Here is a 6,000-nt window from a genome sequence, read left to right on the forward strand (position 1 = left end):
GCTGTGATTATTGTTACAGGCTTTAGCAATAAGAAGAGAGGAGCCTTGAAATACCAGCAATTAGCATTCATATCTAACAATAGCATGCCGTGGGGCTGTGTACAGGGAAGAGCAAAGGGAAGAGTGGGTGGATGACACACAATCTGCCCCACTCACACTCCCAGGAGTTGGAGAGTGTTGCAAGTTTAGAGGCAATTATGCACTTCTGCTGCAGGGAAGATCACAGTGCGCTGCACACTTTGTCCTCTGACATTCCCACACTGCTCCATGCTACTTGTGTACGGAAAAGGTTTCACACTTCAACAGCAGAGCTGCTGCAAAAACAAGCGATTAGCAAGGGAGTTCTAACTAAGGCTGAATGTCTTAACTGAATTTCAGCACAGTGTTTGGCTTTCCAAATTTCAAAGTAGCCATTCCTTTCCCTTAGACTGCCCTACTTTGGCAGAAGCTCAACGTGCCCTCCACCCCGTGCTTCCGTTATCAGGAAAATCAAAATTAAAGCAGTCTGCAACACTCTCGACACGTAGACTAAAGATCACCAGCAAGATGCTACACAGATCTCTTCATTTTGTCTGTCCCTCACCTGACAACATCAGTGTGCTATGCCCCAAGAAACGTGTAAGGCAGATTTCACTTTCAAGTAGAGTGCTGCCTGACATACCGGTGGTGCTGAAGCCTCAAGACTTCCCCCATGGCCATCCTTGCTCTCTTGCATTCTCCTGGGTAGGCCTAGAGAAGATCTCCTAAGCTGTAAGCCATGGCCCCTGCAGCTGTAGGCAACAGCACTGGACTCCTGTCAGCTTCCAAGTCGCTTTGCCCAGCTGCTGGTTAGACTGCATGACCTACCAGGACATCAGGCTTCAGTTTGCATACACATTAAATCTGGGATTGGAAACATCAAATACAAGCAACAACAGGATTTGTAAGGAAAATACATCAAACTCAGAACAATAATAATAATAATATAATTTCTGTAGGTTATATGGATGCCATAAAAATAAAGCCATATACGGACAACAGAACCACATGTAGGTGCAACATCTCAGTACTAAAGGTGTTGTGTTATCTTTAAACAAATAGATAAGAAGGTTTTTATTACTTAAGATATTTTAAGTTCCTTTCAGTCCCAGCAGGAGAGGTGGGATGTTCTTCCCCAGTATCCACACCAAAATTGTAGAAGTCTCTCTCCAGTGGACAAATGGGACAAAAATTCTTAGCACTGGGAAACATTAGGAACACACAGCTTTGTATTTTGCGTCATGGGTAATGGCAGCCCTCCAAAATGCTTTAATTCACTTGAAAAGGACCAGTTTTCAGCCTGATAAAGCTAAATTAATAAGCAGATGTTGAAATTTTCTTCTCATACCTCCTAACTGCAAAATGCATTCAGAAATGCTAAATCAGTAACAAGTATCGATAGCCATTCATTTTTACTTAAACAGACAACAAAAAGCAACAATACTGACCACCTTCCCCACCGCCCCACTCAACAAAAAAAAAAAAAAAAAAACCACCACAAAATGCCTTAAAAAAAGAATCACAGACAACTTGCTACTTAGGGAGAATCTACCAGTAAAAATTACAGGTGTTGGTATGTCCAGTTGTAGCAGAAATAATAAACCTGGCAGGTTTGAGCCACAGTGACTAATTTTGATGGCAGTAGACAAGAAGCACTGTACATGGAGCTCTGTGACATGCTGCTTTTTTTTTTTTCCTCTGAGAGCCAAGACAAGCCCTTCATATGTTAGCAGCTATTAATTAAGGCAACAATGTTTAAGCAGTGGGCTGAGGTAATTTTAAAACCGTTTAACCCCTTTAAGAACCGATGAGCTTTAAAAAAGCATATATGTTTGTGCATGCGTTCATATTCATATGCATATGGAGAGATGTCCACATGATCAGGTTACATATCCATCCATCCGTACGCAGAACGCCTATAGATAGCTCACAATTCACATAATTAATTATAGAATTAATTACTGGCATTTATACTGTCATTAAATCTAACTTATGGATTTATTTTAAGTTGCAAATTTAGTTGGGATTATTGTGCTTTCATGGTCACAACTTGATCCTTTATGTTTCCAGCGCTGAGACACAGCAGCGCAGAAGTCTCCCCCCTCCATCTTCCCATCACTTCCCCAGAACCAGCACCTCCCTTAACAACAGATCCGGATCTTTCGCTCCTTTTCAAATACTTATTCAGACTCATTCATATTTTGCTAACGTTACTAATCATGTCTCAGTACTATTTTTGCCTCATGTACATTTTTCACATTTAACGAGTGAGTTAAATGTTGAAATCCTGGCCAGAACTCACACAGTGAGGAAACAAATGGTGCATCAAAAAGAATTTGCGTTTTGTATACGAGCAAATAAACCCACGAGACAGTCAGTGATTACTGCAGCACTGGGTTTTCAAGCAAAGGCAGAGCAAATGGAAATCTATGAACATTCACAAATAGTCCAAAGCAAAATGTACAGAACACATCATTTTCAATGACATCACAGTGCCTGGCAGTGATAATACAAGGCACCAGTTAATGCCATAGTCCCTCAAGACACTATCTTGGTTTGCTTTCTTTTACTGAGGAAGGAGAAGAGCTTAGAAAGAAGCTGCTGGAACTATGACAGAAAAGATTTCATGTTTCACTGAGAAAGTCAGAGGAAGAAAAAACAAGAGCTGTGGCATGGCATTGCAGCCTCTTTCAGCAGCTCATTCCTGACATGGGGCATCTTCCTGCTCGTGACACAAATCATGGTGCTAAGAAGTACTCTAAAAGAACTGCATATTACCTTATCAGTTGGGACAGGAGCTGTCCTGATGCAGCCCAAAAGCATGCTTCCTGGTCACAGCAGAACTCAGCACTGCAAAAAACGCTTGGACATGCACACCTCAGATTTTTCCCTTCTAAAAGCAGACAAAGGAAAGACGAACTGATATTTAGCTTTGCTTACTCTGTTAGGAATTTCCCAAAGCTTCTGCATTAAAAAAGCATACTGTAGCTTTGTAATATGTTCAGCGCTGGGTGCATGATAAATTTCTGCTGAAAAAAACTCCTGTACATGACTGACAATAGTAAAGCCACAAATTACCGTAATTTTATGCCCCCTGCAGCTAGTGGTATAAAACATAGTTTTCAACCTTGTTTTTACTTGCTGAATTTAGACAAACTTATAATGTTATTGATGACAGTAAGAAAGACACTCAAATGCAGAAATTGCATTCCTAGGCATAAAAACAGTTTGGAGCTCAATATTTTATATGTGCTATAGAAGATGAAAAATATGGCTGTCATTTAAACTATAAAGGAAAGATGAATATTGAAGGTTTTTTTTAATGAATCTAACACTTTACCTATATATACATGTATAAACATATACACCCACACACATATAGACACTACATATACATATACGTACACACACGTGTGTGTGTGTATTCAGCTATCACACCTGATCTGGGTTTTTCCCCCTCCATGGAATGCTGCATGGGTTATTAGGTGTGTCTTGGGGTATTACTGGCTCTCTCTGAGCATTAACGTTTGACGTGCAGGCTACATCAACAAAACCATGAATCCTAGAGCATGTTCAAATAAGGCAATGAAAATGGTGTAGAGTCTGGAACGTGAGTCTTACGGAGAGCAGCTGAGGGAACAGGAACTGTTCAGTCTGGTGGAGGCTCAAGAGAGATCTTATTGCTCTCTACAACTCCCTGAAAGAAGGCTGTGGTGAGATGGGTGTTGGTCTCTTCTCCCACATTACTAGTGATAGGATGAGAGGGAATGGCCATAAGCTGTGCCTAGGGGCAGTTCAGATTGCATATTAGGAAAAAAAATCTTCACAAAGAGGGTAGTGCGACATTGGAAAAGGCTGCCCAGGGAGGCGGTGAAGTCACTGTCCATGGAGGTGTTCAAGAGTGTGTAGATGTGGCACAGAGGGACGTGGGTTAGTGGGCACGGTGCGGATGGGCTGGTGATAAGCCGTGATGACCTTAGAGGTCTTTTCCTACCATAATCACTCTATGAAGGAAAGCAAAAGCCATGCTTAAGCAAAGCCTGCAGATATATTTATTCATAATGATTTTTTCAGTGAGCATACACTTTTTATCCTGATTTTTAGATCGTACTTTTATTTACAAAGTGTTCTAAAAGCCCTAAAAATTGACGATTGCTAGGAGTAATTTACAGTTAAACCAACTTGCCCACAGGAACCACTCCACCTACTAGCTTAATTAATCAGAAAGAAATCCCAGGAAACTGTACAAGTACCCCGGGCAATAGTTTCATTTGTTTTTGGTTTACCCTGAAAGTGTTTCAGAGTGCAACTAGCTGGAAGGCTCAGCATCCTCCCTTCTTTGGTTACTGCCTCATCTCAGGCTGCAACTTCAATATCAGAACGTGCAAAGAAATCACAACAGTCCCAGTACTAACCCATGTCCTGTATTCATGTTCATCTTTAGAGCTTTCTTAAGTTACAGTACTGATAAAGAACTTATTTCTATAGCTGCATTCTAGTTTGAGCAGCACGAGGTTGGAACAAGCTTCCTTTGTGACTTCTGGCAAATGATGAGACAGTGGGAGCCCTGAGGAAGGCAAGGACCCATGGTGGCATTACCATCAGCCCAACGTGTTGAGAGCATCTTATCCACTCACCATTGAACCAGATCTAAGGCACTGCACTATGGCTGCTAGTTTGGTTCTCTGATGGCCAACACCAATACAAATATCAGCCCCCAGAGCACCACTGAGGCATGAAGACAGTGAAGTCATTGCTGGGCCTTCACTGATTGTCACTTGTAGCTCAGAGGGAAGAAATTATGAGAAAAAACTGCAGAGGTCTGTAGCTATTGCTGCAGTTCTATAGATCCCACTGCTTTATTACAGTGTTGTAACTGTCACACGAGCAGCTGTGAAGCATTAGCCAATTGTAGTATAGGGGTTTAAGAGTATGAGAGAGAAACCTTGCATTAATGGTTTTATTTAAAAAGTAGATCCACACGGAACTCCCATCTATAGCAGGTACTGCATAAGACAGTTTCCATTGTCTCACTTTTTTTAATTACAGGAAACGGAAGACTCAAACCTCAAGGTTCCATGTTTGCTCTTATTTCCGTACCTCATGGAAAGAAAACCCAGAGCTTTGCTACTGCAGCAGAGGATCTGCACACTCAGATACATCCTGGAATTACAGTCTTGAGCAGAGCCACTAATTTAATAGGTTATTACCTTTTCCCTGATTATTGATTCCCCAAATCACTGGCAAAGTACCAGAGACTGCAACCACTGCAACCATTCACCAAGGGTAATCTCTTTCTGCAGTTGACTTTACACAGAAATTACAGGAATAATTTTAATTTAATAATATATTTTATTATATAAATAATAATTTAAGAGAAATTTTTACTAAAAAGGCTAAACTCTATGCAAGTCTATTTCCTACCTGCTCACTTTTTCAACTTTACTGGAACAATGTACTGGTGCTGGAAATTGGATTTTCCTTCTAGTTATTGACACATTTCTCACAACGATCACTGAACAGCAAAACCTCCTGGTCATATTCATCGCTTCTGCTGCTTCCTCCTAAACTGTGTTCTTGGACATTCTGGAAGCATCACACCTTTGAGGATAGAAATAAAGTCAGTGGTGCTCTAGTGAACATGTTTCCAGCCTACTTCTGTCAAGATGTGCACTTGTGCTCCTACCATCACTGCTACAATCCCACCTTCTTATTGTAAACCTCAGCTGGATTCCTGCTGACTCAGGCACTCAATCTATAAAAACCTTTTGAGCTGTTACTACCAAAGATATGATTCCTTCCGCTACTCGATTTTTCAACAGTGGGCACATATTATGAGAGTGTAGAGACAACTACTAACCTACCAAGCTCCGTTTCTATAGAAAAGGGTCTCAGGAGACAGCAAGTTGAGTGAACTGTTTTAGTAGATAAGGATAGAACTACAGCATATAATTATCGTGCTGCAAAATTACTATATTGGTA

This window comes from Numida meleagris, chromosome 3, assembly GCF_002078875.1.
Source record: "Numida meleagris isolate 19003 breed g44 Domestic line chromosome 3, NumMel1.0, whole genome shotgun sequence".
NCBI lineage: Eukaryota > Metazoa > Chordata > Aves > Galliformes > Numididae > Numida > Numida meleagris.